Genomic DNA, 22,076 nt, shown 5'->3' on the forward strand with positions numbered 1-22,076 from the left:
CCCAGATTCCTGGCCATTTTTGAAAAGGTTGGAAAATGGCTGTAACTTGATGGGTCTTATGCTCCGGTTTGTGTTGGCAAAGACTGTGCTGACATCCTCTCTGTTTGCCTGATCTAATGCTCATTTTCCATGCGCGTTTACAGAAGATTTGGTGACTGTGCCTTTTTTGGCCACTCTCTCAATGCAAGCATTGCTTGATTGAGCCTTTTGTGTGTGTGTGTGTTATACATTATAGATTACTGTCTATTATGGTCTAATAATCTCATTAAGGCTAATATAATAATCTGCCAGGCAGAGCGGTTTGGACTTGTTGGACCTTAATACACAATCCACAAAGCCCATGATATAGATCCTATATTATATGTATATCTTTAAACAGGACAGTGTTTATTGAAAACAGTAACGGACATTAGCAACAAAGCAATTGCACCACATTGGTTACAGCATAACAAACGATCACAAGAACATAATACAATAACTTCACCACAGTGCAAATCAATAACAGAAAACAATAATACACCACTACAACACAGGAAAGCCCAGTAACACAATCATAAGTAAGTCATACTTATATGCACAATGCCTGAAGTTTAGAAATGCAAACACTGTTTTGGAATTTAGGAAAGTTGGTTTCTCACTCATAAATGGATCTACGCATGAGGAGGGTACCATGTGAGTGAGGTGTTCTTAAGGAGGGATTTTTTTTGCAAGTTTGAGCACAACCACATTTGCAGGTGTTCATGAAGCCACAAACCGTTTTTGACCGTTTCCCACCCTGGAACAAATGTGAGCTTTATTCCTGTCAAAGAGTGTTGTAAATCCCTTTCAAGCCTGGGAAAATTAATTGAACTCCCCCAAAATGGTGCAAGGGGTGGAGAACATACTTCTCCTAGAACAAAACTCAGAAAATTAGCAATAGCATTTGCACTGACACTGCTCATTTTTTCATCCGATAATGGAATTCACAAAAGCTTCCTTGGTTACGCCTGCCAAGTCGTGACCGAGTCGGGTTGAGACGAGTAAACCAATAACCATTCCATGTCGGACTCAAACTTCCTGGAGCAGATTTACTCATCTCTTTAAGAATGAGGCTCTTGCTTTTAACTAAATCAGTCTTTCATTGTGAAATTTAAAGTGGTCTGCTTGTCTGGGGTCTGGGACAGTTGAAGGATCTGTACTTCCCAGTGGGAAACAGATATAAACATATAACAATCTATCCCGACTGATCTATTCTTTACAGCCCCCTTTAGAGAGTGTAAAGTTAGGGCTTTGCAGACTCAGGTTTCCATTCAGCCTTGGCTGAAAAGGGCTTAGAGAGCTTGGAGGGACTGAGAAAGCGATGGCCGGCTTTAGAGAAAGAACCTATTTAGCAGCAAAAAAGGCCGAGATTTAGGAGCGCCGGGCTGAAAGGAGGGGGTGAAGGGGAGATCCTGCAGGCACTCAGCACTTTTCAGCTAGCCATACTCTCCAGGCAAAACAAAACATCCGCCGAGCCTCGAAAGGCTTTCCATAAACCGGTCTTTGTTCTGAGGTTTTCATTCACCTCACAGGCCACGTCCGTGCATCAGAACACGGTACTTCACGTGTGGGAATTTGCACATAAAAACAGAAGGTCTCGGCAATTCGATATTGAGCTCAACAAAAAAGTGGAGAGTCGATAATTGATTATTTTTTTAAATGTTAACAAACTTTGTGCTAAATTCTGGTTAGGGCTGGGGTTTGTGTTGCTGTGGAATGGTGAAGATAGCTCCTTGAGTTACAGCCTCGAGTGATAATTAATGAGGATATAGGTTGGGGCACCGTTTTAATGACAAATTGATGTATATTTGGGATTTGTCCACAATTCATAGCATAAACAGATGCAGATCCATGCTTTGAATTTGTAAGCTGGAGACATCCTGAGCTCAGATCCGCTAGCACTGCCTTTAAACAAGGTAGAACTTGTAAAATGTAAAGGTAACCTGAAAGTCCGCGTGTTCCAGAGAGGAGCACAATGGCCGCGGGAAGAAAATTAAAGTGAGCGGCTGCGAAAGTGATCGCGCGCTGTGAGTGGGCTTTAAAAAGCCCGAACACAGCTTTTTGGGTGCCGCGAGCTATGCGATGTGCGCGCACCATGGCGAGAGAGGAAAGCCAGATGGCGCCACTGCTCGTGATTGTGCGCGTAACCGCACGCTCTATGCCACCCAAAAAGCTGTGGTCGGGCTTTTTAAAGCCCACTCACTAAATGTCTCGCCAGAGCGGCGCATGCGCTGGCTCAGACCAGACCTAAACAAGCATTTTCAATGCAATGGTCTCGGCAATATTATAGGTAGAGCTATTGGTATTGCTCATTTTTTTAATCATTTTTCTATCCCTAAATAAATGGCATTGTCATTTCTATTGGCATTAGCTTTTTTTTTTGCATATGTGATACCTATTGCATTAGCAGTTAGAGAGTGAGGTAGTGAGATAGAGAGAGAGAGTGAGGTATTGAAATAGAGAGTGAGGTAGTGAGAGAGTGAGGTAGTGAGAGAGTGAGGTAGAGAGTGAGGTAGTGAGATAGAGAGCCCTAATGAACACTTCTCACCGGGTGGCGAGCTCTGGCACCAGTATGCACACTCTTAAACACCGCGATGTAAGCACTTTGCGCCCTAAGGTGAACATCTCCCCACTCTGGTCAGTTTATCGCTGTACGGCGCCAACTTGGTCCCACAAAACGCACACCTGCAGTTTATGAGACCCGCACTTGCCACCAGATTATGAAGTGCGCATTTATCAAAGTAAACTGTACATTTATCACCATGAGGCAGGAATAGTGGCGCTACAGAGTAGGATTTTAAAATGATACTCTTATTCTGGAAAACATCCACCTGGACACACTGCCCCCTGGCACTGTGAGGATGGGGGTCTTTGACCTGGACAGTGCGCCTCCCGACCCCAGTACCCTAGCTTCAGTTAATTCGCATATGGCCGTCAAGAAAAAATATATATCCTAAGCAGAACAAAAACAGCCCGAAAACTTAATTTATACCCTTTGGTGTGAATTGTTTCCACCACCCCTTTGTTCCTCCACGCCATTACACAAACAGCACACATAATACAAATGGATTTGCCCACCTTTTTTTGTGCATCAGTGCAAAATGTCTGCAAAACAAACCGCCCATCATATTTTCTGTACAGCGGAGAGTGAATTGCTGCAATAGTTTATTTAATTGTGTTGCTCTGCCTTTCGGGGCAATTGTAGTTCCTCAAAGCTAGTTTTAGCGCTATAATACACAACCGATACCACAACAAGCAGCGCATGTTAGAAGTGTACCTGCAGGGGCGCTTTTCTTCCCGCTGCTACTCAGTGACAGACACAGAAGTACGGCGACCACAAGTACTGGATACCCTGAAACGGGAGCGACGAAACGTGTTAGAAGTAAAACGCGCACCGCTCAGCGGATGCTCGCGCGCAGTGGACCAGGCACGTGCAGGGGTCCGACTCACCAGCCATGTTCCGAGTATGTCTCAGCTAGGCAGGTCTGCGCGCTGTGCGCTCCAGCTGCCTTTCAGCGGCTCCCTCCTAAGTGTAAGGAGGAACAGGAAGGCGGCCCCCTCACACACACCCTCCCACTTTACGCACGAACAGCCTTTGGGAGCAGCGCAAACCTGGGCTGCTCCCGCTCCCAGGTCTCCAGACGCCGGAACTCGGCTTCCTTAAAAACACAGCTGCGCGCAGCAGGGTGATATGGTGTCTCCAGGAGCACTGGGCGGAAAAGCCTGGAGATGTAAGATGCAGACCAGGTACACAGGTGAAGGGATACCCAGTTCAGGGTTCCAATCTCACCACTATGATCCTAGACAAATATCAGGTTTTTTTTACTTTGTCTCAAATTGTACGCACGTCACATCACATCACTATAATTCAAGTGAAAGCTGAAGCTTTATGACCTCGATGCTACACCCAAGGCCACGCACAAACAAGCACACCACTGCCTTTCTCCGAGGCGAAGCAGAAATGCCTCGGAGAAACGCAGCGGCGTTTTCAGATTCGGGGGCGTGTTTCTTTTTCTCTCCTCTTGCCATTGGCTGGAGGAGAGAAAAACACGCCTGAGAAAGGGCGTGGCTAAAAAGTGGAAAGAACAGCACGGAACACGCCCCCGAATCTGAAAAAGACGGAGCCTATTTGGAGGGACGGCTCTCTCCTCCAATGGCTGGCCTCCGTTTAGGAAGCCAGCCAATGGAGGAGAAGCAAAAAGAGAGGCGGGCTAAATAGCCACTCTAAGAAACATTAAATCTCCGGACTTCCGGTTCTGCCTTCGGCAGACCGGACAGTCCCTCGACCTAAAAAGGAGACAGATCCACTATACAGCAAGTGCGTTTTTTTTTTAAAACTCAGAAACAATGATTCTGGGGGACAAGACTGGCAAGAAGCAAGAGAAATTTGAATAGACTGAGGGGTTAACTAACGTTGAGCTGGTTCCCATGACCACCTCCGAATATCTCACTAAAAAACAATTAATAAAATAAATCAGCAGAGGTATCAATAGAACAGAAACTACTTTACCAGCAACGCAGCTGAAGAAAACAAATTCTCAGGATTCCTATAGTATGAATTCAGCTCATATTAAAACTTTTAAACAAAGTGCGGCTTATTAATAGTTATGCAAAGGAAATAGAAGAAGGTCCAGGGGCGGCCTCAAATAAGAAAGAACATTAAGGGCTTTATGGCAAACCTGTACTAAAAGATCCTGCTGAAAAGCAGCATGCATCTGTGTCAGCACTGAAAGTATTTACACTCCAAGGGAAATAAAGAGGTCTTCGGAATTTGCAGGGACACATTCATCAGAGACCAGGTGTCTAAAGTAGTGACTGTGCAGAAGTAGATAAGTGTCAAAGGGTGCTGCATCCCAAGACTCTGGCCATGAGCCTCGGGTCCAAAAAAGAGAGCTCAAAGGCAGGAGGGAGGGCTTCTGGACTGAGTTGCAAGTTCAAGCCCCAGTAGAGCAGTCAGCTTCTAGAGTGGATTGCAAGTGCAAGCTTCAGCGAGCTAGCAAGATAACACCATATGGGGGGGGGGAAGAGCTATATCTTTACACAATTCAATGCAGCACGGTTATTCTTTGACATGGATGAGGATCTACAAGTGCATGGACCATAACGTGTGATTTAGGGGGCGGTGGGAGGAATTTAAGGTGTGAAAGTGTGATAAAAAGAGAATGGTTTGTTCTCTGGGCTTGCATGGGCTTACACTTGTTTCCCACTAACAAACCATTTCCTTAGTCCATGTGGAAAGCTGGTTTTCGGTTTACATACATGAATACAAGAGATTTTTTTCTCTATAAAGAAATTAGCTAGTTAAGAAGTAATCAACAAGTTGGTACTGTTTAGATGCATTTTGGTGGTTGTTTAGTGTAACAAAGGTTCAATTGTGTGGATTCCTGTAGAACAATGTCTGCGGAGAATATTATCATTGGATTCAAAGCTCCCACCTGATTTTCCGCATGTTGAGTGTAGGAATGAAGCACATACTTTAGAAGAAAATATTAAAATTTATTATACTTCAAAATACATGACCGACTTTCACTTTAAGAACCAGACAAAATATGAATTACATATTGAAGCAGCACATAATACTGAAACTCACATCAGCCCCTTTGGAGAAAGGGCTGGGAAAAACAGTTATTTCACATCTTTTGAATCTAAAACGCCTGATAGTAACTACATCAAAAATATTTTTTATAAACAACATGATAAAAATGAACATTTAAGTATGTCACAATGGTCTGAGGCTGCCACGGATATAGCTTTTATCCAGGGGGAGTCCAAATCATTGCTTAGACATGTGATGACGAAACATCGTGGCACACTTCACAAAGGCGGATTAGGGGGATTTCAATATCTAAAATAAGGTGGTCAAAATGGTATGACATTTAGCTTCACATCAATGCATTAGAAGTATATATTTGCCATGCTGCCCTTTAACCCAACACAGTCCAGCAGGAAAGGTGTCTTGATAAGCTATGGACAAGCACAACAATTAACAATTCTCCAATGGCAGAAACTCATTGCAGAATGCTCTGGAGCAATCAAATGACGGAGGAAGTCGATTAGAATGCATTTATTAGGCATCTGTGCATGTGGTGGGGTAACACAGCTCTAATTGAGTACAATCATCTTCCTATAAGTACTCATGTGGTAACAGTAATTTTTAAAGTACTTGTAATGTAATCCAATTTCAACCATCTTATGAGATTTGGAAACCCCCTGCAGCCGCTTTAAACTTACACATACATATTTGCCTATATTCAAAATGAAAAAAACTAGAATTATTACAAACTAACTCAGGACCCTCCTCTTAAATCAGAAGAGTAGGAAGTCACACTAGTGTCAAGTTAAAGTCCTCGCCAGGTGCATGTAGTGTACACAACTTAACTTCACCATAGTCCTGTGAGCTCCTTATAAACAATACCATAAATCAATTCATTGAGAAAGATGGGTCATCTAAAATTGAGCTTGAAACTAGACCAGCTCCGTGGAGGAATTAAGGCATCATTGACCAGGAGGGACAGATAGGTGAAATATTAGAGGAACAAGTTCCTGAAATAATACCCAAATTTGAAGCTAACAAAGAAAATACAAGTTAAAGCATTATGGTTCACAATCCTATCGCTGATGCAGCAAATACATGTCCAATGCTGCAGTTCTTCAAATAGGAATTCCATGGCTGCCGGATCATTTCAAAACAGAATCCACCAAAACAAATTCAAGTGCAGGCTTTCTGAAGGTAATCATTCACTAAAAAAACAAACAAAAAAAACAATTAAAAAAACATCAGTTGCAAGAGAAAATCCCTGGAAGAAAAAGAATTTAATGTAAAATGTATTTAGTAAACTGAAAGATTTTAAGCTCATATTTATAACTGCTCTTTAAACTCTCAGAATCAGAAATAAGTAGGTGTCTAGATTTTTTTTTATTACACATGCAAAATAAGCATAACTTCAAGAAAATTAGTGAGTGCTAAATTTCACACGATCTTCTTCCAGAGGGGGCTAGTTGGAGCAAAAAACGGCTTGTGTGATACTGGTTCGGAAGACATTTTCTTCTTGAACCAGTCCCAGTGTAAACATCTCAAATGACTAACATGAGCGATCTCCTTACATTCAATTTTGAAGCAAGTTCCAGCAAGAAAAATGCTAAATTTCGCACTCTAATTGCAAGGACAATAACATGCAAATAACTGCTTCCATATTAATCACGTTATTGGGTTACAAATATTTTCTTATGCAAACCGCTGCCTAAAATCTGATACACTTCTCAAACTTCTTCACAACACATCAATACAGATAAAACTTTAAAGGAACACGTAGCATGCATTACAAAATGATAGTAACAAACGCACTACAATGCCAAAATACAAGTCACAAAAAACGTTTGACACATACTGTTTGTAATAAAGGGAATCCTGTAAGCACAACTCCAGTGTGCAGGGTTGAAGCTCCCATTGATATATTATATACAATAAACACCCCTTTCTAGCATTCAGACTCAGTGTATGACACAGTAGGAGAGAACCCTGAAATGCTGTGTTTGGAAGGTCAACAGGTTATCTTCACAGTTACAGCTGCTCCTTGATGTGGTGCAGACTCAGCCATGAATCCCTTGTTACGTACCTGTGTTGGGCATCTTGTCATAGGCAGGTAAATCATATAGAGGCCAACGCAACTTATTCTGCTCCTGTTGTAATCCGGGGATAGACTGGATGGTAAAACTGTCAGCGCAGCAGCGTCGCACGTTCTGGGGCCTGCCCCGATCACACCGTGCACGGTTTTGAGGGTCCCCCCCGTCCCTCTAAGGAAATGGTATGTTCTGGGAAAAGGCATCTGTCCCACTCCACAGGTTGGTGGTTACAATGTCCTGCTTTCATGTAACCTTTCTGTTACAGGTTGCAATGCTTGTTTAGGGTGTTGCTTTTATTTGTTTTCCTTCTGCAGCTTCTGGGTTTTCCCCGCTGGGGGTTTTCCTGCTATTGCTTCAATTTGTTTTCCTTCTGCAGCTGCTGGGTTTTCCCCACTGGAGTTTTCCCTGCTGCTGAAGACAGTTATCTAGGGCGTGATCCAGATCTATATAAACAGCCCCACCCTTGGGGTGCTCTTCCCTATTCTTCAATCTTGGGTGGAACAGATCCTTCAGATTCCAGTGACGGCGGCTGGACCGGGGGATTTCTGGAGCGCATCTTGGATTCCGTCTCCGGTGTGAAGTCTCGTTGTTGTACGACAGCGCTCCAGTCTTTGTTCAGTCCTTGGTCCCGCGCTGGTGTGTGTCCTCCGTTGTCCTCCGTTGAGAGCAGAGAGGTTCCCCATCTTGATGAAGTTCTATTTTCGGCTACGCTCCAGTAGCCATAGTCCGAGCAGGCCGTGCTCTGAGCGGTAAGACCCCCCTGGTGGAGAACATGTTAATTTCTGCATTACGGTCACGCCCTCTCTTGAATCTCCGCCACTGGGCAGAATTCTCGGAGAGTGTTTTGATGTATGTGTGTGTCTCGGGCTCGAGATTCACATCTTATTACATAAGTCAGTGCCTGTACCATTCAACAGGGTGTTGCAATACACCTGCTATGTGTAGTGCCAGTGTTTCGCCATGCTGCAAGTACTCATTGCAGAAAATATGGGTCTCTTATAGTTCTGCAAGATGTTATTGCAGAAATCATTTCTGCTTCTGTATGAGGAGGATCATAGCAGATCATAGAATATATCCAAGAGATATTTAAGATAAGAGACCAAAACGAATCTTGAAGGCTATTAATCTTTTTGTTGATTTGTGTGTAAACTGATTTTTCCTTTTCAGATCTTCTTCCCCGCAGTTCACTTCCCACACCCTTCCCCCCCGCCTGGCCTCTCTAAGCCTCAGTGCTATAACAACATACTGAGTTGGAGCTGCCTGGAGGTGGGCCACAATCTCGTCGTGCAGATCCCTAGGAAGACGGCAGCTGTTACAATACACGTTTTTATGTTTGAGTGTGATCTGCCATGCCCTGGCGCCTTGATCTCTAAGGAGTATACTTATTCCGAGTGCGGACCTGAAGAATAAAAGGAGAAAAAAAAGAACAAGAACCTATGCATCTGTGTTAAATTTGGGCTCACACATTGCACTTTGACATGTCTACTATAATATAATCGTGTGCTGGGGACCTTTCTTTTGAACGTTTAAGTGGCCCTGATCACTGATTTGGGGAGATTAGTGGTTCTCCCTACCTTGCAGCACCGAGGTCAAGATACTATTCCATATCGATACCAGTGCCACCCTCCTAAGTGGCGCCGCTTCCCCTTATAACAACACCACTATTCCTTAGCATATCCATATAGGCTCAAGCCTGGGAATTTTGTGCATGTTGGGCTCCAACAAGTAGCAGCAAAACCTTAAAAAAGAGACTGAGACAGGCAAGCGGCCGTGTGTTGGTGTGGTGCATGTACAGTTTACAGGCTGGTGTATGTTTCAGCTGGTGCTCATACGATGCAGTCACGGAACTGCAGATGTGTCAAGCAGGTCAAATGGAAGTAGAACCACCCTGCATACAAGGTGGGTGTATACATCTACGTCATGGGTTACTGTGGCAACGCCAAGACATGCCAAAACGCATAAATGAGCAATATTCATGGCATGTCACAGTAGCAAAAAGGTGCGAGTTTCATCATCTTTGGCTGGTGAGACGGGACAGGGCAAGCCTGTCTCAAATGTTGAGGGATTGTGAAATGTAAGGGCTATTGAGAGCAGTGTTGAAACAGCAGTCTGGACATAGGTGAGTTTTATCAGACTCTTGTAGCATTCAACTTCTGACCTCATTGACCCGGGTGGCTCAGGGCAGTTCCTCATTGTGACAAGCTACTTAAGGAATATGGACCATGTAATCAGCAGCACTGCCAGTAGTACAATCGGAACGGTGGAAATAACTGGTTGCATTTGGCATGTGTTGCTGTAGATACACATGCTCTGTATACTCCTGTTATCTAGTGCTGTGGTCATTATACGCTGTGTTTATTTGAAGTTTCTAGCCTTCAGACAATTCGTGACTGCTCCCTTAACACACATGATACTAGGACAAATACTAAATGTTAGATAGATTTTTGCGGCATCGGGTTCAGACATTTAGCTCCAAGTCCGGGCCATGAATGAACTTACAATTTATTTTATTACACCAAAGGTTGAGACTTGTGTTCAATGCTGGAGGAAACATCATTGTTCAAACCAGCAGCTTTTGGTTTCAAACCACCCTGGGGTGGTTCCCATCCAGGACCTAGTGATATTAAGAATTAATGCTGAGGGAGGGTGCTATAGAATAAATTATTGAGGTATAACACCAAGTGCTCATGGCCTGATCAATACAGGCTGTTCAACCTCTGCCTAGCTCCAGAGCTCCTGCAGTCCTCCTGCACAACAAGTCAGGTGTTTAAAAACAAGAAGTCCCATTAGTACCAATGCTTGGCTCATCACAGTATGTAGCATTGAGATCACATTGACGTACCAACCATCTTTGTTGCGGAGGACATCAAGGTGGCCAAAGAGGAAGGCCCCTTTCCATCAGACTTGCCAAAGGGATAATCCAGAGAAACACTTGAGATTTCCAGCATGGAGGGCTACGACGTCGAGGAAGAGATGGTCACACAACCAATCCAAGGGCTCAGGACAAAGTTTACCACCTATGGTCACAATTTCTAGACCACAACATGAGAACAGGGATCGGCCTGAAAAATGGTCTCCATAGGAGGCAGAGAACAGCTTTTGACGGAGTCAGGCATCTAGCCATGAAGATGGGCACAAAAGGCTTTGACTTTTGGGTTTGGCTGCAAGACCTCTTAACCCTGAAAACCCCATTTGGCGGCAAGAAAATCTATGAAGAAACGAACTGAACCTCCGCACCAGCTGACGCCGTCTCGGCAGAGTGTCTCCAACAATCCATCCCTGGAGTCCAAATCTGCTCCAAAGCAGACCCTGGAAGTCAACCCCAAGTCAGCTCTGAAAAAGACCCAAATGCGGAGCTGGGATCCTCTTAGCGCAGCAGAGCTCCCAAAAGTGTCTGGTGTTATGCAGTGTTAGATCAAACGCCTAAAGCAGCTTTGCATCAGAAACAGCCAAGGTAGGGCGCCAAGTCGCGGAGGACAATTTTTTGCATACTTAGCTGTTTGTCTTACCAACTGTGCATTCATTTTTATAAATGCTTAAAGCACACTTAGGCCTTAACATTATTGCACATTTACAGGTATTTTAAAATGTACTGCTATCTTGTTATAACATGTTATACATTGCACATTTGTGAGAAAGTGTGTTTCTGTTGCAGTAACCACCCCCCCCCTTTTCTTTTTTTTGTTGCCAGACTACTGATGCTCTTTGACTTGATGTGCTCTGGGGCCAATCAGGACCCCAGGGCCTGTGTTCCTCCCCCAAAACAAAACCCAATTGACAGCTCTGGCCACAGGTAGGTCCCTGGTAAATGGTACCCCCATGTACCCAGGGCACTGTGACCAGAGAAGGCCCCTAAGGGCTGCAGAACTTATTGTGCCACCCTTAGAGGCCCTGTACCCTGACACACACACTGCCTTTGCAGGCTGATTGTCTTGGTGCAAAACAAAACAGTCTCGACATGGCACACATCCCTGTGTACCATGCCCACAAACACACTGCCCTGGCATACCTCAGTCACCCCTCTAGCTGGGTGTACTATGCCAGTGGTGAGGGTACAGGTGCATGAGCCCTTTACCCCTACAGTACCCAGGTCCATTCCTGGGCACTGTAAGTGCAGTGCTGCCATTAAGAGTATATGGTGCTGGGAGGTCGTCATCACGAATTCCACAGCACCATGATGGCTACACTGAAGACTGAGGAGTTTGGTATCAAACGCCTCAGCACATTAAACCCACACTGATGCCAGTGTGGGATTTAATGTAAGATGCACGACAGAGGTGCCCCTTGAACCTAATCAACAACCAGCGTCCTGCCTGAGAGGCTGCCTAGGCTGCCACCCAGCAGACATGTTGCTGGACCCCTGGGTAGACAGCCATCCGCTCTTCTGGGCCTGCAACAATGCACGTCCTGGGCGAGGTGCTAGGTCTCCTCCCCCAGGATGGGCAGGAGGAAGATTCAAAGGCATGCTGCCTTTGTGAGCCTCCCCAGACCACTTGCTGTACTCAGCAACTGGTCCCCACCGGTTCTAGCCCTCACTCTGGCGGGAAGACTGGCGGGAAACCCCAAAGGAGGAAAGGGGGTGTTCCAGCCTCTGCCAACCCCACCCCTCAGGTGGGGCAGCGAGGTGAAGCACATCTCCGGGCTCTCGCCATCTTGAAGATGGGGAGCCCTGCCCAATCAGGACTAGGCTCCTGCCCCCCTCCCACTGGAGAGTGGCAGGATAGGGGGTGTACCCACCCCAGGGAAGGGACCCATTGGTCCCTGCCCTTTACCTACCTGTAACGTACCTAAATTTAGTATTTAGGGGCACCCTGAACCTTCCTTCCTCAGATCCCGAATCCGAAACAAGCAAGAAGAAAGAAGACCTGCCGTGCAGCTGCTAACAAGAGGAAGACACCAACTGACTTGGCCCCAGCCCTACAGGCCTGTCGACCCTCGAACCTGCTAAACCCCGGCGTCTCCAGTGGTCAGCAACCTCGAAAACCCCAGAGGACCTGACTGCCTTGTGACTCTAAAAGACTGGGACTCCCACGAGCACCTGCTCAAAGCAAGTAACAAACCCCTGGTGCCAACCAGGAACCGCGACTCCTGCACACTCTGCACACGCGAAGCCTGGCCTGTGCCGGAGTGGACAAAGACCCCAAGGATGTTCCCCCTGGCGACTGTGACCAAGAATCCAGCACCCAAGGACCCTCCTCGACGCTCCAGACGACGCCTGCAGCCTCAGAACCAGGGACCGCTCCAACCGCGACCAGCAGAGGGTAAGATTTACCGATGCAAAAAGGCACCCCTGCACCCGGCGCCCTGCGGCCCCCTGTGCCCAACTCCTGGGTGCCTACCTAACCTACAGCTTCCCAACTTACCTCTCGCAGTGGTGGTCGCACCTGAAGAATCTCCGTCCCCGATCTTGCAGCCTTTGTTCATCTGGTAGCTTCTCCATTGAAATCCACTGAGCGCCCGACGGCTCAAAAGCACCCTGCACCCAGCCGCCCGAGTGCCCCTGGAAGTGCAACAGCTATCTTATTCTACTTCCCCACTTGCCCTGTGTAAGTGACCAGGAGCCCAGCTCCCACAGCCGCGTGGCCTGCCTGCTAGCAGCCACCAACCAAAGGCCCCCTGCCTGCCATAGGCTAACATTGGGCCTAACACTCTCTGCACACGGCTGCCCCTGTGCCACAGAGCGTGTAACAACTGTACCTACCTGACCCTGGGAGACCCCCAAGTCTATGCCCATAACCTTAACTCTGCCAGTCGAGTACTTACCTGAAAGCCGATAACTCACATTTTCTCCATAGGGTAACATTGACAGGTTTCACTTGGAAATTCTTCTAAGTGTCGAGTTTTGAAACTTTAAAATATTCAGTAAAAATCAGCCGATCGAAATTACTCACCTGTTATCAGGAGAGATCCCAGTGCTGGATCTTGGTGCCCAGCACTGACTCTGAAAAGTAATTACAACCGTACTTACCGATACCTTGACTTTCGTCCATAGGATAACATTGCCTGGTTTTTGCCAGAAATTCTTCTAAGTGTCGATTTTTTGAAACATACAAATATTCCTTAAAAATCGCCTGTGTAACAAAAACGATTTCTTTCAACTGTTTACAGGAAATGCACCAGGGCTGAATCTAGGATCCAGCCCTGAGTAAGAAAATCATATGCAAAGTAACTGAAATTGCATTTACTTAAAAACTCCTATTGAGCTCAATGGTATAATTGTGTTTGAATTGTGTTGCCTATTGCAACAACTAACTATTACATTTAAAAGTCTATTGCTTATTGAAAGCATGCAACTACAGCATTTTATTCTGAGAAAGTATTTTGATACCTATTGTTGGTTCTAAAATAAAACCATATATTTTTATATACAAAACAATTGGCCTAGAGTTCAGTTCTTGAGTGTGTGAGACCATTTGCTGACTGAGTGTGTACAACAAATGCTTTACACTGTCCTCTGATACTGCCTTACTGCTTGACCAAGCTACCACTTTAGAGAGTAAGGTTATATCTAACTTTAACCTCTGCCAAACATCTGGAGACTGTGGACTCTACACCCTGTACCTATTTGGGGACAGCATATACAGAGCCACTTTCTTACAACATTTAGCCCAACTGTTCGAGTAAGCGTAGCCTCTTTCTGAAGCTGGCACAATCAAGCAAAAACTGCAAACATACTGAAGTCAGCCTTTTAAGTATAGCTTATTGTATTTAGTTTTCAAGGTCTTTTCACATACTTTCCACAAGAAGTTCCTGGCACCAGCTGATTTGTGTCTAGTTGAAGTTTGTTTAATCACGTGTCCTTTGCTGTGCTTATTGTATTGAGAAAAATTGTATAAATGTAGCACTAAAATGAAATTTAGCTTTACATGCTCCAAATGATCACAGAGCAGAGTGCAGGTTCGCTGAAATAGCAATTTACACTTAAAATATTGTTAATGCTTGCAAGCCAAATTTGCATTCAACATGTTTGACTTCCACGATCCTTCCCAAGTCTCTGTTATATTTCACATCATTTTTTTTTTTTTTTTACAAAGTAGTCCCAGTCATTTCAAGAGGACCAGGTATCCAAAGCGAATAGTCATGCTACAATGGTACGTCAGGGTCAGGGGTAGAGATTGATCTATTAGGGGCACCTCTGGTTCCAATAGTTACCCCTCATTCTCCCCCGATAACAAAACACCAGTCATAGGAAGATTGCAGTTTATCCTTTCCCAACGGGGAGATATAACCGTAAACAAATGGTTTCTCAAGGTATTATTGCAGGCTTACTGCCTAAAGTTCCACCTCAGGCCTCCCAAATGGTATATCCTATTAGCATTCAAAATGACTTTCCTTCAGGACGTCATACTGTTTCTTTGCACAGAAGACAATATGACAGTCCTGGACCTCTAGATCAACTACTTTCAAATCCCCATCCATTCTGTGTATCACAGCTACCTTCGCTTTGGGGTATAGTGAACAGTATTACTAGTTTAAAGGTCTCCCATTTGCAGTAATAACATCTACATGAGTGTTCACAAAGTGTTTAGTGGTGATAGCGGCTCCCTTGCCCCGTAATGATGTTCATGTACTTACAAATATGGACGATTGGCTGATAAAGACCCACACCAAACAGCAGTGCCTAGCACACACTCAACGTGGTCTCCCTTTCACAAGTTGAGGTTCACAATCCATGTGAAAAAGTCAGATCTCTGATCAAAATCCTATTCATATTCAATTAAATTCTGGAAGAGGAGCTAAACACCATTTAAGATGGTGTTTAGCACTGCTCTCAGAATTGAACTAACAATGGGTGATGGTATTCAAAAACTGCTGCCACTTTTTCAGACACGATGTCCCGTTATTGTTATGCTGCACATGTGTCCACTGCAGGTGTGTTAAGCAAGCTAATGGTCATAGGCTGAGGGTCAATGGGAGGATCTAATGTTGGTCAAGCCCTGGTCCAACAAACCCTAAAATGGTGGTATGAGAAAGGAAAATGTTTAACCTGCAAGCATCTGTTTGTGGCATGTAGTGCTGTAGATTCCCATGCTGTGCATACTCTTGCCATGTAGTGTTGGGCTTGGACATATGCAACTTGTTTTTGTCCAAAGAAGTCTTTTCGGGGCATGAGGTGTGGCGACTCCAACTATTGTTGGTAATGCGCACAGGTATCGGCTCCATAGTCAAACATGCTGTGTATAGACTGTAAAGCGACCCTCCGGTGGCTCAGCCTAAGGATGAAAGATTGAAAAAGTGTACGTAAGACAGCCTGGCCATCTCTAGCTTGCTGCTTAGCCAGAACATCCCCACAGTAATGTTTCATAAAAGTGAGAGATATGGACCAAGCAGATGCTTTACAGATGTTAGCTAGTGGTATGTTCCCTACAAAAGCCATAGAAGCCTCTTTCTTGCAGTGGGAATGGGGTCTGGGAGCGACAGATAGGGATCTTTTAGCTTTAGCACAGCAAGTTTGGATCCACTTGATAAGCCAACAAGCAATTCCGGCTTTGGAAATAGCATGACCTTTATGTGGTTTGGATTAGGACACAGAGTTGTGTTTTACAAAAAGGATTTGTTCTAGCCACATAATACATTAACGCTCTTTTTACATCCAGGGTATGTAAGGTGCGTTCCCCTACATACAGACTCTGAATATTTATTTATTTATACATTTATAGAGCGCTTGGTTACACCAACGGTGTGTCCCCGCGCTGGAGAAATCACATGAGAGGGTGGAAGATTGACTGCCAGTCCGGTTGCTATGTGAGTGTTTTACCAAGTCTATCCTAGCTATGGTTGTACAAATAGCCAGGTCTTTAGTAGCTTGCGAAATCTTCTTTCGCATGGCTCTCTTCTCACTTCTAACGGGAGATTATTCCAACACTTTGCAGCTCGGTACCTAAAGGAGCGCTCCCCCATTCTCGCTCTGATAACTCTTGGTACCGTCACTAGGTCCTTGTCTAGTGATCTCAGGCTACGTCCAGGTATGTATCTCGTGATTAGGGGTAACAGATAGCTAGGGCCTTTTTTTAATAGGCTGCGATGGCAGTGGCACATTGCCTTCAACATGATTCTTTTTTCCATTGGGAGCCAGTGGAGTGCAGTCAAGGTTTGTTTAGTGTTGGTTCTTCTTGGTAGGCCGAGAACTAAACGTGCCGCCGCATTCTGTACTTTCTGTAATTTGGCTAGACCTCTTTTTGTAGTGCCCAGATATAATACATTGCCATAGTCCAGTTGGGATGTTATTATTGCGTGTACAATGGTTTTCCTGGCGTTGGATGGCAGGAGATCTAGGACCTTTCGCAAAGTTTTCATAGCAGAATAGCATTTCCCGGCCACCTTACGGATTTGGCTCTCAAAAGTCAATTCGAAATCAAACCAGACCCCTAGATTTTTTACTTCTGTTTTAGGGGTCGGTATTTGGCCCAAACAGTCCGGCCACCATGCGGTAGACCAGAACGATGGAGTCTTACCAACAATCAGCACCTCTGTTTTATTACCGTTTAGTTTGAGGCGGAGATTGGACATCCAATGGGCACCTCTTTTAGGCAGTCAGAGAAACGTGCCGCCGCTTGGTCCTTGTTCTGTGATAGCAGCACAATAAGTTAAGTATCGTCTGCATAAGATACAATTGACACCTTGTGTTTCTCTAGGCTCTCTGCCAGTGGTCCCACGTAAATATTGAATAAAGTGGGACTTAGAATTGATCCTTGTGGTACCCCTTGGGGTAGGGGAATGATCTCCGATGTGTACATGTTCTGTGCGACTTGAAGCTTCGTGAGAAGAGAAACTATGTCAGCCAGCTTAGAGCCATATGCCTCACACCGCACGTCTCTAGCCTATGGAGGAGAAGTTTATGAGGGACGGTATCAAACGCCACACTGAGGTCGAGGAGGATCAGTGCGGCTGTCTGTCCCTCGTCTGCATGCATTCTCAGGGTTTCCGAGGCCATAAGCAATGCTGACTCAGTGGAGTGGGCCCTTCTGAAACCCGATTGAGATGGATGGAGTAGTTCATTCCTGTCTATGTGTCCTACCAACTGTTTATTTATTGCTTTCTCTGCAGTTTTTGCCACAAATGGCAGTAGTGAGATAGGGCGGAGGTTTTCCAATATGGCTAGGTCTAATGATGCTATTTTTTTTAAGAGACTTAACAATGGCTTGTTTCCATTTGGTCGGGACCGTGCCGTTTTGGAATGATCTAGAGATAAGCTCCTAGATATATGGCATAATTTCCTTGGCGCCTTCCATTATTATTATGGAGAGAAAGAAAACTGGCAACTCAGTATGAGAGAGGAAAACTGGAAACCACCTTAGGGAGAAATTTGGGGTTGGTTCTAAGGACCACTCTGTCTGAGTGGACTTGGAAGAAAGGCTCCTCTAATGTCAGAGCGTGTACCTCAAGGACTCGCCTGAGGAAAGTGATAGCTACAAGAAGGCCACCTTCCATAAAAGAAACTTAAGCGGGCAAGAGTGAAGTGGCTCAAAACGAGGGACTCATGGCCTAGTTAGCACCATGTTCAGATTCCACACCGGAAGAGAGGGTGTCTGTGGTGGGATAACCTGCTTAAGACCTTCCATGAAAGCCTAGAGGACTGGTACTCTAAATAGCAAAGTGTGCTGCCTATTCTGTAGGTAAGGAGCCACAGCAGCCAAATGCAACGAAATGGAGGTGTAGACAAGGTCCGACTATTGAAAGTAAAGGAAGTGATAGACAATGTTTTGCACCAATGGTGTTAGAGTATTGTTATGTTTTGGAAGACAATAGTGCACAAAGCGCCTCCATTTTGCTCTATAGAAGGCCCTAGTAGTAGGTCTAGGTGCTTCACGAATAAGGAACAAGCATTTCAGTGATAGGTTAAGGTAACCAAACTCTAAGACCTCCAGAGCCATATCGCAAGATTGCGCTGCTGAGGATTGGTTTGTCTGAAAGTACCGTGATCTCGCGTTAGAAGGTCTGGCCTGTGGGGAAGCTTTTCGTGAGGAACTAGAGAGAGTTCCAGCAGAGTGGAGTACCAGGCTGGCGCACCAAGATTGGCGATACTAGGACGAGGGTAAGAGAGGTCTTCCTCAGCTTGGGTACTACAAATGGTTAGAGTGGGAGAGGCAGAAAAGCGTCAGCATATATCCCTGACCAGTTCAGCCAGCGTACGTTGCTCATGGACCATGGATATGGTACCCGGCGACTAAAATTGGGCACTTTGCATTTTTGGGAGTGGCGACCAGGTCTAAGTGAGGGAACCCCCCACTACCGGAAATGTAAGAGTAGGGTCTGGTGGTGGAGTTCTCACTCATGGACTTGTTGATGCATCCTATAATGCATGTCCGCCAAGTTGTTTTCTGGCCTGGGAACCATTCTTCCCGTAGAGTCAGCCCACAGAGATTCGGCAATGCGCCTGCGACTGGCGGATTGCGCTGCATCATGCTTGCCAGCAGTATCAATTTTCTTCCTCTCCTCCTAGCCATATCTACCACCAAGGAATTGGGGGTAACTGTCCTTTGATTTGGGTGGGTGTGCTGGATGGAGAAGCCTTAAACTTGAGGCGTGATGAATCTGGCTTTAATAAGCTCTTTGAAAATGTCCCAAGCAGGCTTGAGCATGCCTTTTAACATGGGTAAATACTGACGGGACCTATGTGTAGTCGAGAGGGTTTCCAGCAAAAAATCATCTTCCTTAGGCTGAAAGTACATCTCAATTTTATGGAAGGCAGCTGCCCTGTGTAGAACCTTGTGATAAGAGGTAGCATAATGTGAGGAAGAGGGACTGGGGTGGGTGAGGGGGTTGGGGACAAGTCCAGGTCAGTGTCTGATGGAGGATCTGCCTCAGTCACCCCCAGGATCAGGAGCCCTGGGGTCATAGGGAAATCCTGGACTGTCCCCATCCCCTGAATATGGGGATCCCTGTGGGGAATGTGTGCAAGTGTCCCCAGGCAGCAAGGGGGAGGTTTTAATAGGAGGGGGTGGAGGAGGGGAAGGGGGAGGGGGAGCTGGAGGTGGAAGAGGAGCAGGCCTGAAAGGGCCAGGTGGCAGTGGAGAGGCGCCTGTCTTTGACGCAGAAGCTTTTTGGGCATCTGCTCCTATGGAGGGTTGAGGGCCTTCTTGAACGGAAGTCTCCTCTTGTGAACCTTGGACAGCGGAGCAAGCTTAACCAGGATCCTGCCCATGCCTGGCTGGATGTGAATTCTCTGTTGGCCAGCGCCCAAGTGTTCCTGCAGGATGGGTTGGCTTGGATGGAGCTGAAAAGGCCAACATCCAGAATGCCTCAAAGTGTATTTCGCCTCCAAGTGTGGGAGAGCAGGCGTCTTCGGATCCGGCGCCGAAGCAGTGGTTGATGTCGAGGGTTGTGAGCGTGTCTAATCCAGCTCAGTAGTTCAGTGCCGACCACAGCCTTGAGGCAGTGGTGGCCCAGAGACATCTGAAGAAACACGAGAGCTAGACACTTGTGGCTCAGAAGGATGGGTGGTAGTGGCACTCACGGAGGTCCTCGGCAATGGGCGCTGCGCTGGCGGGGGTCCTTCAACTTTGACGTCTGAGACAGAGGTGGCTTCTTCCGATGAGATTACATTCCCGGCCACGGCAGAGATTCCTCCTCTCCTTCAATGAAGCTATCTGGAGTATCTTCCTCTCACTGGCGCTGAACCAGTAAAGCCGAGTCAATATGACACACCCCACAGTTCTGAAGAGTTGTTATGTTAAAGCCTCACAGGATTCCTCACAGTGATCAAGGGACAGGCATAGGTTAAAAACTTTGTACAAGTCTATCCTAGGGTACTCAGTGTGTCAAGATGGGCAGAACTGAAAAGGAATCATTTCCATCACTTAGACATCCTCGGCTGTACGAGGTTGATTGAGTTGAAGGTGTAGAGCCCCACTTTGTGATTTTGTCGACCACGAAGAAAGAACCGTGAAGCAACACTGGGCAGTAGACTGACGAAAGTGGGACTGCTTGGACCAACGAGGGACAGTGCCGAATGCCCGATGAGAACATCTAGAGGCGTCGAACCAGAGTTCCCGTATACCCATCTGAACATGATGGCAGATCAAAACAATCTGACTATGGAGTTAATGCCCATGCACATTGCCAACAATAGGTGGAATCACCACATCTCGTGACTCAAAAAGACTTCTTTGAATAAAAACAGGTTGCTAATCACTAGGTGGCAGGAGTATGTACAGCATATGTATCGACAGCAACACGTCATGAACAAGTTATTACTTGGTCGACCCTCAGCCACAAGTGACCAATTCCATGGACGCCTCCGTCATCGGTCGTTGGGGTATACCTCAACCATTTGAAGGTGCAGAGTACCTAGATGCAACAACAACAAAACTGAGGAAAACTGTCCTCCACATGACCGCCATGTACTACATCTAGAAAAAAGGCATTACACTTCTACCTAGCTATCAGCTATAGCGAAAAACATTCAGCCTTGGGCCATCCACAACCATGTTGCCAGCAGAGCATCTGCCAGAAGAGGACAACAATTTTGCAGACCTGCTAAGCAGGATGCAACACGTCCACAAATGGGAGAATAATCCCCAAGTACTTCACAGATACTTCCAATAAAGGGGTATGACCACAGTCAGTCTGTTCGCCACTGTTTAAAAGACAAAATGCCAAAGCTTTGCCTCCAGCTTCTCACATCCATAGTCCATGGGCAATTCACTGTGGATGAACTGGTTGGGGATATATGCTTCTCCTCCCCATTTGGTATATGGTGAGGAAAATAATTCAAACATTTATGACCCTAATTCTGGTAGCATTGTGGTATTCAATGCCTCTAGGTTTGTCACTCCAGTTGCACTAGAAACTGCCTCAGAAACCAAAACCCCTGACACAACATCATGGGCAAATCAGATATCTGAATGTCAAAGAGTTAAAGCGATCAATCTGGCACCCGATGTCTTAGAAACTTCCACAGGAGTGTGTGCAAATCTGGAAAGAGGTGCTAAGACAACACATGTCCCTGCTAGGCAGCCAAATGGAAAAAAGGTTTGTCTATTACAGCTTAGGAAAAGAGAGGCCCATTAAAACTGTGTCAGTTCAAGATGTTATCTGCTATTTATTCCATCTTCAAAAGGTAGGGTTAGCATAGATATCCATCCTGTTGCATTTAGCAATAGCAGCTTACAAGCAAACCAGACAATATTTATCTCTCTTTAGAATACCTGTCATTAAAGCATACATGGGCAGAGGAACATGGCGGCCGCAAGCTAAACGGGCGTGGTCCGCTCTCCAGGGGGCACTAATGGCGTTAACGGTGTCCCAAAAGGTCTAACTGCAAATTTTATTCCTCCCGTACCGAGGTAGGCCTACCCCCCCCGCTAATACCTTAAGAGGGTGCGATTTTCTCCCTTTCTGCCCCGATGGGGGCCCGGACCGAGAAACCTGTGGCGAAATTGGCTTGGCCAGCGGCTGGCACTGGGAAGAGGCGGCGCTGAAGCTCCGAAGAC

At 45.8% G+C, this 22,076-nt stretch overlaps 1 protein-coding gene across 1 annotated transcript in view; it reads right to left on the reverse strand.

Annotated features, from left to right (window-relative positions):
• Positions 1-5,493: 5,493 nt before the first annotated feature.
• The window catches only part of TSPAN6 (tetraspanin 6), a 165,712-nt gene continuing 149,129 nt past the window's right edge, over positions 5,494-22,076 (reverse strand). The window contains exon 8 of the mRNA XM_085607789.1: positions 5,494-6,759. The gene's annotated coding sequence lies outside the window, so the exon portion shown is untranslated. The remainder of the gene's footprint in view (positions 6,760-22,076) is intronic.

Source organism: Triturus cristatus, chromosome 5_2 (assembly GCF_964204655.1).
Source record: "Triturus cristatus chromosome 5_2, aTriCri1.1, whole genome shotgun sequence".
NCBI classification, from domain to species: Eukaryota; Metazoa; Chordata; class Amphibia; order Caudata; family Salamandridae; genus Triturus; species Triturus cristatus.